This window comes from Azolla caroliniana, unplaced genomic scaffold (assembly GCF_043228905.1).
Source record: "Azolla caroliniana isolate FFs.n. ecotype wild unplaced genomic scaffold, voAzoCaro1.0.p SCAF_11, whole genome shotgun sequence".
In the NCBI taxonomy this organism is placed as follows: Eukaryota; Viridiplantae; Streptophyta; class Polypodiopsida; order Salviniales; family Salviniaceae; genus Azolla; species Azolla caroliniana.
Genome location: NW_028230446.1, coordinates 21,315,865 through 21,327,798, shown reverse-complemented (window position 1 = coordinate 21,327,798; position 11,934 = coordinate 21,315,865). Strand labels below are relative to the sequence as shown.

The 11,934-nt window shown below is 35.3% G+C and overlaps 1 pseudogene across 1 annotated transcript; it reads left to right on the top strand.

Annotated features, from left to right (window-relative positions):
- The first annotated feature begins 5,256 nt into the window (after nt 1-5,256).
- Nucleotides 5,257-10,162, top strand: LOC147858497 (uncharacterized; annotated as a pseudogene). Its single transcript, XR_015530481.1, has 17 exons — nt 5,257-5,528; nt 6,427-6,489; nt 6,606-6,688; nt 6,885-6,970; nt 7,065-7,105; nt 7,455-7,551; nt 8,245-8,301; nt 8,375-8,462; nt 8,589-8,653; nt 8,769-8,846; nt 8,929-9,001; nt 9,081-9,172; nt 9,263-9,337; nt 9,420-9,476; nt 9,691-9,739; nt 9,834-9,900; nt 9,985-10,162. The product of XR_015530481.1 is annotated as an uncharacterized LOC147858497 (transcript).
- Nucleotides 10,163-11,934: the final 1,772 nt, after the last annotated feature.

The following is an 11,934-nucleotide window of genomic DNA, read 5'->3' as shown; positions in this document are numbered from 1 at the left end:
GTAATGGAACATGTTGAATTGCCAATAGGCAAGACGAACTCTCTCTCTCTCTCTCTCTCTCTCTACTATGTAGGTTCATATACTCTTCGTGGTCCGCTGCCATGGCTCGAACCTCGTCATTGTGGCCCATGATCTTTGGTCGAAAATAAGCATGGCATACACTACACCAATAACACGCCAAAAGTTTATTCTTCTCTGGCACCACCGAGTTTAATGAAACTTGAAATTTGTTTGAGCGAACAAGCAAGGAAATTGTGCGGTGTAAGATCTAACCTAAGAAAATTTTCAAGGGCCTTTTAGCTTTTTGCTTGGGCCATTGTTATAGTGAATGTTCTTGCCTTCTATCTAGGTTATTGTTTAAATCTGTTCGTTTTTTGTTTGGATCACTTAAAACAAACCATTTTGAACCAAACCATTGACATGAACCTTTTGAAACCATTTCAACCGAATCATTTGAACCTAAACCATTAAAACCAAGCCACTTGAAAAAAAAAAATCTAACTTAAACTGAACTGCTCACAACATTGTTAGAGCCACAAACCGAACCATTGACCCAATATGTCAGACCGTGAACCCATTCAAAAAAAGATTGAACTAAATTTAACCTAAAGGATTGAACTAAAATTTACCTATGAGGCTAAATTAAAGCCTTCACATTGACAAAATGAAACAATCACCCATGGCTAGGTAAATATAGGATCGACCTTTTGCTCAATGACGTTTTGGGGGTTGAACTCAAAGTGGAATATATTGTTTAGTTCCCCATCTATAAAAAGTTTCTCTTAAAATGATGATTTACAAAACACAATAATCAAGATCATTGCTTTCGGGTGGCTCAAACATGAGAGAGGATGACAAAAACATGACATGGTTTCTATTTTGCGAGATGGGAGTTTTTCCTAAAAGAGACGAATGAAGTTCATCCATGCCCTTGCATGTATTTTATCTTGCGTTGTGAAGGGGACAATTTTTATATCATGGATTCATAAGAAAATAGCAACCCATATACAATGATCATTGGATAGATTCTTAAAGGGGGTCACTCATGATTATGAGCGCATATATGCATTTTAAGTGAACACAATTTTAAGGCCCTAATTACACAATATTTCCATGAGTGATAATATCATTTTTAAACGGCACGTGCATATATTGAATAGTAAGATATTCATGAAACTCTTGTTTACATGCAAGAATGTTTTTTCACTAGTGAGTGCATGCACTTTTAAGTTCATTATTCAAATCCAGTTAAAAAACTTAGATTGACTTGATAGAATAAGGTGTTCTAAATTTTCAAGATTTCAAAGATAATGATTGTGATTTGCCATATTTGCTTTTGTATTAGACCTTTAGAACTTTTTCTCTTGTTATGGAATTTACCGAGCAAAATATGCATGACATTTTGGCCTTTGATGGAGTCTTTTATAAGCCATGCAACACAATCTCTCATCCCATAAATGCACAAAGCCAAAATTTCGGAATTACATATCGAGCATACTCGAGTTTGTAATCCCAATTGTCACATGTTAACTTTTTAATTAGCACGGTAATGAATTAAAGAATTTGCTTTAATTTTAGGTCAACCAAAGACTTGTGTATAACAAGGCCATCAGTGTTTCTTGCAAGATATGCTTGATATGTGGGAATTAGCTTGATGTGAAGTTCTTTTTCATTGACGATATGCTTTCTGCATCTTCGTTACACCATGCATCATTTATCCTAAAATACATGCCATATCAAATCAATGTCTCAATTTAAGAAAACCAAATTCGATCATCGACATGAGCTCAACTACAACATATATATGGCAATTGGTCTTTCGTGAACATCAAGATTCTCTCTCTCTCTCTCTCTACCCATTGTGTGACTAAAAAACATGCTTACCATTCCCTGCTTGGAATTCTAGTTGTTCTAGTTGTTAAATGCATAAGAGGAAATAAAACAGGATTGTCTCATTTGATTGAGCATAGGATATGCACAAATTGTGATAATGAGATTCACTTGATCAATTTAATGGTCGTAATTAGAGCTAGACGTACAAAGTCTAACAAATGAAACATGATGTTGTAAAGTTTATATGAATAACATAAGCCTATTATTATAAATTTCTATTTAATGCGGTTTAGATAGCAGTTGATCTTTCCTCTTTCCCTTTTCATAAGTCAACAATGTGGTAGTTCACATAATATCGGGAGTTACCAAGTCTCTGACTAACAAGTACTCCTCGTGGCTTTGTAAAATAAACTTCAAAAGGAGAAAGGTAGTCATGACATTTGCACATGCATTTAGTACTTAAATATGGATAAGAAGGGAATCGAGAATTTGCCCTCACCATAAGAAAGTGAGCACCATCAAATGGCCTTAATCCATAAATGTTCTAATGAACATTAGGTAAGTGTGTGGGACACAATGCTAGTTTTAGATTTTGTCACAAGCCTTGTATGCATATTGAAGGAGTTGGCAAAAAAAAAATCATTGTTTGTGGTGTTTGAATGACTAATGTCTTGTTGATGAAACATTTGGGCATAGCCAAGTCAAGTTAATAGAATGTATCTAGAGAAAAGGATTTGATGTGCATTACATGTGTTTGCCCTAGAAAATAAGGAATGTCATGTCATAGTGGACACATTATCGCTTATTGGGATAAAAGTAACACAAAAGAGCTTATTGGTTTGGAGACCAATGGGTAAACATGTCACATGTCATAAAATAATCACATTAGAAGATAAGGGTTTATTGGTAAGATTGACTTGAAGGGGTACATGGCTCAAACATAAAAAAATGTGATGTGCATCCAAATTCATTGGACATGTACTCTCACATTAGAGCATGTCAAGATCCACCAAAAATATTTGAACAAGAGTTTAGGGAAAATTTACAAAAAAGGAAAGCAAGAATACGATAGCATGTTTTAGAGGTAGCAAAACACATTTGCCACAAAATGTGTACATACAAGAGATATGAACATTACCTACACGAGGTTCAAACCAAAAGTAGATTGTAATCCCAATGCTCATAAATTAAGAAGGTTTGTAACCATAAAAGAAAAGAAATTTGAAAGTGAGCGATCACTAAGTTTTGGTAGACAAGTTTTGTTTGTTGAGTGGAGATGTCAATTGAACCTTGCATATGGTGAATGTTCCATGATAACGATAAGTTCTGGACATGTGTGGAATTTGCCCTTGAATAAAGACACCAATTGGACCCATTATCCACCACACTAATAATAGATGTGGTGGCAAAACAAAAGATATACGGCCTCATAGATTTTGTAGGTGATTTCGAATAGGGGTAGCTTTAGAGACCAAAGAAGACGCCTTGTTATACTTTGGAGTATGTATATAGACAAAATGCCACTTGGATTGCAAAATGCAAATGCAAGCTCTATGACAAACACTATATTTTGATGGCATAAATTGCAATTGGTGTTTCATTCATGATGGGAACAAGTGGGATTAGGGAGCCACAAATAAGTTGCACATGTAATTTTTTTGATGATGGGTTGTTATAACATATCGAGTGGGAGTTAAGGTGACCTTGATAAAATGGGATTTCATGTTTTGTAGTGAGGTGAGTGTAAGGGCCAAAAAGTACAAAAAGTAGTACTTTCCAAGGGAGAACTTGGAATGCACATTATAAGTTGGCAACTATTATTGACGATGGACAATTTGTAGCAATTGATGAGGGAACCTCTAAATGCAATTGACGACGTTTTCAAATGTTGACAATCATAAAGAACCTAATGTGTGTGGAGAACTAACAAAAGCTCAATGCGGTCTTTGATAGAACCTTAAATTGATATCATACAAGGGAGCAATATCATTATCATGCATGAAACAATGGTAGAAAGCAATCACTAAAAGCTTAGTCAAATTGAAAGGGAATACAAATTCGATAGGAAAATTTACTAAGCCTATAAATTCGCAACAAATTCTCACACCAATTTTTGGAAATGATTGTGGAGTATGTAGTTGACGAAAAAAGTGATTTGTTTTCGTTGGTTGTTGATGCATTATGCTCTTCGTATTGGTGATTGGTTGAGGCAAAATCGGCAATATGCTTGTGGAATGCATTGTGGTGCATCTACGGAATCTATTTTGCATTTGTTTTGGTTATGTCCCAAAATCAAGCAATTCTGGAGTAAGTTGTTTTTATTACTGAATCACCATTATTCTAGTTCTATTTTCTCGTGGGGTGGAGTATTATGGGGTGTCCTTCATGGAGATGTTATGAAGTATGAAAGTATGCATGCTTCTCATGTCTTTCACTTTTCCAATGGGTACATCTATCTCACTTCATTTCCATATTTTATTCCACGGTTTAGAACTAAAAATTTGGTTATTTGGCGTATTATTACGTCATTAGCTCTTTGGACAATATGGAAAATGAGATGTGAGGCTGTTTTTAATAATGCTCACATACATTTGAGTACTATGCTTATTGAATTTTGGTTGTTATTTGTCCATACCATACGTGGGGGCAATATGATGATATGCAGGGTTCAATTGATGCTCAAAGGCAACGTCAAGTGGACTTTTAAGAAACGGTGGTGAGGGCTTCACTTATTTTCAGATACAACTTATGGTATGAAGTGGAATTATGCCATACCTTCTTTTTTATTGCATAACTTGTAGATTGTGCTCCATTCGTTTCTTATATGATATCATCAGTTTGATCAGATGTTGGTAGTAGCTTTTGTCTTACAATAGAGGTGAAATGAAATGTCTCCTTCTGTTTTCTATGTACATTTCTCTAAGTAATATACTAAGGTGTTTCTTTCTTGAAAAAAAAAAACAAATTCTCACACAAAGTCTACCGTTACATATAAGAAAAGGAAACTTGGGCAAAGAAAGAAATTGCTAAAAAAATTGCATTGGGTAACCAACCTCAACAACTAAGTTGTTTCCGACCACAACAAAGAAGAATTTCCCAATCAGCATTCTCGTGGCTGATATATGCTACGATATTATTGGAATCGTCAATTAACAATCATTCATTTAACCTTGTAGAATCAAGGTGGTTTCAATGACTAAAATACAATGACGACCCACTAAAATACATTGAAGAAGAAGTCCTATCTTTGGAAACCATGAAGTGTCAGCAGATTCATTGAATCTTGCCCGACATAGCGGAGCAAAAATAGCTACCATGCTGCCATGCCATTGCTCGGCTCTCCACATTAAGGGATGGTTTGGGGGGCATGACGCCGAAATAGAAGAAACCACAACGAGAGGGGCATCTCAGGGAAATAAACGAAAATTTGGGGTCGGAGTCGTTAAGTTTCTAGAATATACCAGATAACTGAATGAAGGTTTAGGGCGTAGGGTTTATGGTTCGGGTTTTAGCCAGAAACATACAGAGAACAGTTACAGAAACACAGAGAGAGCGAACTATGCCTCGCATGTCTACTCTCAGGAGAATTCGAACTGCAACAGTATCGCGGAGGACAACGAAGGATTATATCAAGAACCCATCAAAGCCTTGCACTTCTTCTTCTTACCATACCAACACCGATGGATTTAGCTCAGGTAATTTGACATGAGAAGATAATTTTTTTGTTATTCTATTCGATTAATGCTCATTGTAAATGATTTGATTGATCAGACAAGCTTTTTACGATGAAAATTGGAAAATGCTGGAGCATACTAGTTTTGTGATGAACGCGAGGTTTTATGTTGCTATGTTTGGAAGAAATTCGCCGTGAAATGATGATGGATAAGACAAAGGCTAATGATGAAAAAGATTGATACAATTTGGCAATGATGGAGCAGTCAATGATTTAGAATGTATGTGAAATTTGCTGTTGATTTTTATTTATAAAACACGTGTTAAATCATGAACTACTCAAAGGGTCTCGATGAATAGGAAATATCTCTTTATTTGTTTCATGAAATTATGTGGTTAAGGATGAACTAGACAATGGTTTATCGATGAATGCAAAATTTCCTGTTTTTTGATTGATGATGTATGTTGCAAATATTATTGAACAGACAAGTGATCTGCTTATTTATCTGCTAAATGATGTAAAAGACAATGTTTATGATGAAAGCAAGTTTTTCTATTTTATTGGTTTGAATGTGAGCACGAGACAAATGTTTATGGTCAATGCAAAGTTTTACTGTTTATTTAAATGTTGAAACATGAAAAAGATGGAACAGACTGAGGACTGGTACGAATCTGAAACTTCAGTATATTTTCTTGATCAATATGAAGTTCTTTTGTTTATTTGAATGTTGAAAATGTGGCAATGATGGAACTGACAAAGAAATTTGGATGTCTCTGAAGCTAATATCTATTTGTTTGGTAAACAAAATGCTGCTGTACTTTTAAGTGTTTTGGAATGCGGCAAATGAAGGAACAGACAAAGGTTAACACAATTGTTTCCTTGATAGCTCATCTCGGCGATCTAATTTTTCGGAAAAATAGGATTTATCAGTTTGATTCTCGACAAAAGAATCGATGCTTCATGCCACAGGTACACATTCACATGTGAGTTGAAAAACATTTATACACTGGTATTTTCAACATATGACCATCATTTCTTCCAAGAGAGCTTTTTGGAGTATCTTGAAAGTGATTATAGTTAACTCGTTTGGAAGGTCAAGCTATGGCTAGCAGAGATTATTATGACATTCTTGGTGTTAAGAAAGGCGCAGGACAATCTGAGATCAAGAAAGCTTACTATGTGGTAACTAAAGCTTTTGAAATGCATAAAGTTTTGCTATTGTGTCTTCGCGGTTCATACGTTTTTCTGTCACAAATTAGAGTTTTTACGTGGTACTGTTTTAGGTTACAACTATATCTCTTTTTTAATAGTTATGTTATCAAAGAGAGTATTCCCTCTGCATTTTTTTAGCTTACAAGTTGTAGTGTTTTCTTTGCAGATGGCGAAGAAGCATCATCCCCAGACATCAATAAAGATGATCCAAATGCCGAGAAGAAGTTTCAAGAGATTCAAAGAGCTTATGAGGTCTCAAGATACTGGAATTTCGTTTATGCTTAATTACACATGGATTTTGACTTTGAAACGAAGACCTTAAAAAGAAAGTTTGGTTTCATGGCAGACACTGAAAGATGATGAAAAACGAGCTTCATATGATAAGGTTTGCATGATGAAGTGTTTGGATTTTGAGTAATTGTTCATCATAATATGCTCTACATTTTGCCAGCTAATGGCATACATGGTCGTTAAAATGGCTGAAGGAGTCCTCTCTCTTCTCTCTCTCTCTCTCTCTCTCTCTCTCTCTCTCTCTCTCTCTCTAGTTTCTCCATGAAGAAGAAGAAGGGTTCACCTAAATATTAATAATAGTGTTGGTAATATTAATAATTTCTCTAGTTTCTCGTAAATTTTATAACGGCGCCTTATCAACTGTAATTCAAAATATCAGATGCATGTGTAGAACATCCAGACATGTTTTTTTCCCTTTTTTGTCTTTGCTTCTTGCTTCACTGGCCGGGTATGATGCATTTGTGAAAATGAGTTCTGGTGGTGGACCTGGTTTTAGAGCTGGTGGTTTTGGCGGGTTTGGAGGTTTTGGCGGTTTTGATGAGGTCAGAATGTGATATAGCCAATCTCTTAGTTGACAAATAATGGGAAGTGATCATAGTTTCTATTCTTGTTGTTCCAATTGGAAGGCAGTTTGAAGTGTCAAGTGTGCCTTTCTCCAGTATCCCTAAGCTATGTATTTACTTTTGAGCTAATATTTGGCCAATAACTGCACATTGTTTTCTTTAGTGTTTGCTATCATGCAAACAATTCTGTAGTATGAAGCGAACTGCACACGAAACTTGATTGTTTATCATGGTACCGAAGCACTTTATTTACTTTTGAGTTAATAAAAGGAGAATACTGTGCATACTATTGTGAAAACAGCTGAATCTTGTTTCCCAGTAAGTACCTTGGATTGTTGCAGTTTCAAGGGTCACCACTAAGTTCTAAGGGGTCATCTTTCTCACAATGAGGCAGCTGAGGGATTGGGGGATGTCACTCTCCAATTGCAAAGACCACGTTATCCATCAACACGTGAAAGCACTTACCTCTTTACTTCATTTAACCACGAAAGCCTTTGTATTATGTAAATGATTAGATGTGTACAAAATGATTGATCATGCTCCTAAGAATATGATGTCGTGTGGATCTTGAATGATAAGCTTTCGTGTTGATTTCCTGTATTACCCATGTATAAAAAATGTATATTGATCTTTATTGACTGTTAAATTGTTTAAATTTGATCTTGAAAATACCTCTTTAAAATGATGAAAGGTGCTCATGGAATGGGTGGAGACTCTGAAGATGTAAAGGTAATCATTATATCCTTGACTTTTCTCTGGGGTACTTGTTTTTTATTCTTATTTTTAACACGTTTATCTGCAGATTTCTATTGATATCACATTCCATGAAGCGGTTAATGGATGTATGAAAAAGGTTTCCTTGTATGCTGCTTCACGCTGTGATGCTTGCAGTAAGCACTTTAGTTTTCTCAATGCATTTTTTGCATCCAAATTATATGAGTTTTTATTATTACAGATTCTAATTGACACCTAGAGACTTTTGATCATGTTCTCGATTGATTCTCTTGCTTGTCTAGGTGGAACTGGTGTGGCTCGAGGTGTGAAATCTCAAGTTTGTAGTTTGTGCAAAGGTTCAGGAATGGTGAGTTTTGATTTTTGCGAACCTTCTGCATAGCTGAGAACGTAGTAAATGTTCATATTTGTATTTAAATCTTGCAAAAGTTGATGTTAATCATTTGCAATGCTACATTATGTAGAGTGTTCACCAGCCATATCCAGGATTTATGTTTCAAAAGCCATGTACGCATTGTGATGGTACTGGTGAAGTTGTAACGGTAAATACATGTTTTGGAAATGCTGTTTGATCGTCTCAAAATAATTTAATGCCTTGAAAAATAGCAGTTTCTTACATTGCAGGAGAAATGTTCTAAATGCAGTGGAAAAGGAGCAGCGAAGACAAAGAAATCAGTGACAGTCAACATACCAGCTGGTAAGTGGGTATCTTTTGTGGTATTTTTAATCTTATAATAAAAGTGTTTTTCCTACCAGATTCTTTTGTCTCTCTGAAGGCGTAGATAATGATAATACCATAAGAGTGCCTGGAGAGGGAGGATGCTCTCCACAATCAAGTCGGCCTGGAGATGTTTATGTTACAATGAAGGTTAAATTTTTTCTTGTGGCTATTGTTTTGTTCGCTGCTATTCATACTCAACTGATGATGGAAAATAAATGCATAAGGTTTGATTCATAGGTTTTACTGGATCTAGTTTTCAGGAGGGGAGAGGGAAATAATGTTCATGTGGATGCACCCATTAGTTTTGCTACGGTAACATGCTATTGGATTTTACAGCAAATGCTGTTGTTGATCGAATCATCAAGCTAAAAATGTCAATGGATTTTGTCACCAGGCTATTCTTGGGGGTAAAGTGCAAGTACCTACACTAAGTGGGGATGTCATATTGAAGGTAAAGGTGGTTGTTGTTTAATGCATTTCTCGGAATTTCAATCAAATATGTTTGCTTTGCTTACTGGTGATGTGTACTGTCAAAAAGTCTTAACTACGTAAGTTGAAAACTGTTCGTTGTTGTTGCTTCTTTTTCAGCATGTGACAGGTTTTTCATATGCATACATATAAGTGGGCATGGTGACTGATTGATTAATGTTTCTTGTTTCTTTCAGGTGCGTTCAGGGACACAACATGGCCATAAGGAAGTACTTAGAGGAAGAGGTAAATATGATTGTAATGCTGTTATCTCAGATCAGAGAAGTGTTTTTTAATATTGGGATTATGTGATCTGGAACAGTGTACATGTACAATGCAGGAATCAAAGCTTTGAACTCTCCATTTTATGGGGATTTGTTTGTTCATCTTCTGGTTACAATACCTAGGTAAGCATAATCTATTTTGGGCTCTTCAATTCCCACAACAAAATTTGTGTCTTCCAAAATATGTGAAGGGTTTGTTTTCATTAGGAGTTTGAGTCAGCGACAACATGGTTTAATTGAAGAATATGTAAAGGAGGAGATGAGACATATACCAGTGAAGAAAACTTGGCAGCTGCTGGGGGTAGATTTTAGGTTGAATACCTTCAGAAGCTTTATCGCAGGGTCTACTATTGTCGCTCATTATCATCATTATCATCAGATAGTTCTAAATATAGGGAGCGAAATTTATAACTTTCTCAGTATATTAGACTCCCAGTTATATAACTACGTGTTTCTTACACAAAGGTTAATTAATGTATTCTCATATTAGCATAAACATATTCATCAAGGGACCATTGCGCTAACGAGCCTTTCCCCTGTATGCCTTACTAACATAATGATCCGTACATTATTGTATGCGGATCAACATAGTTAAATATTTTGTTAACAGGCCATTGCTCTAAAGGAACAGAAAAAAAACAAATTAATAGATTTCCTGTATATGAGGGGTTTTCTTATATTCATTGAAACGGATTATTCTCTCAAATATGTCACAAAATTTTCTTCGTATGACCCTCATATTTTGAATCCTGGAATCCAACATATGAGGCTTTGTTGGGTTATAGTGCGAGGCATTGATAAACAGGAATACTCTTTCAAAATGTCTGATTGTGAATGGCACCTAGTTTGAATGACTTGTTTTTCTATCCATATCTACAAAAATAAAAGAATGCACTTTATGAGACAATTATAAGTTGATATATGTAGGTAGTCATTAAAGTGAACCACAGAGGATTATTGGTATTTCTTTTTCGGTTCACAAATAAAATAAGTGAAAGCAATGTGTACGCACTGCCCAAATATATGGGTGAAAACTGTGATTGAGCTAAGCACATGGATGTAGATGTACAAAACAAGATTCTGCAAAGTGTACAAAACAAGATTCCAAATGAATACATGACAATAACATGCACATAGAAGGTTGTTTCAAATGGTATTGATAAATTATGTTCATGTGATTTGCTTTAGTTTTATATATTGCGTGACACGAGAACATTTTCCTATTGGATGGGATGCTCATGAAGTTTGTCATTGAACTTCATTACTTGGTAGCTACAACACACACTTGTATGTCAACTACTCTCTGCACCTCCTCTGGCTTTTCAATAGTCCTAACTTCATATCTTGATTCTCTTCCCACATGTTGAGTGTTTATTGGAGGAGCCCTATGAAATCTTGCTTATTTGGAGCTACAAGGATAATGGTGAAGATCTTTTTGTGGTGGATTGGGAGTCATTAGATATATTTTACTCTCAAGGTCCTATTAGTGATGTTTGGCCCTTGTGGACATTGGACATGTCCACTAATGTATGTCATCATCTCAACTATTGGGACATTAGTGTACAAGCAAATAAAACATGTCAAGTTCCTATCTAATATAAAATTTTGCAAAACAAACAAAATCCAATATATAGCATCCAAACAAACTTCTCCAACCTTTACAAAATTTTGAATATAAAATCCAACTTAAGAAGTTGTCGATGATTTTTGCTATTTTGGTGAGCTTCTCCAACGTGAGATGTCATAATTATTAACTCATAAAAATTAAAATGAACTTACCTTACGCAAAAGTTTGTGGGATTTTTGTAATTTTGTTACTAGCAACAAAAAGTACAATTAGACAATGGCAAATATGAACTTGAAATTTGCACCTTGCCACACAACCCATCTAAACCCCTAGCCAACAAATACATAAAGTTAAAATTATGGGAGTGTCCCTAGGGTTGGGCAATCCATAATGTGTATCCTTGAGGAAGAGAATCAAGCTAGTGCTTGTGATTAACCTAATGCACCATCTCCCTCAAACGTCTTGGACATGATATATTTGATGTTTAGTCTAAATGATTAAGATTAAGTATAAATTATTAGATGTTAAAATTTAATTACTCCGTTGTAATAATTGTAAGGACCATTCCTAAAGCTAAATTTAATGGTTTA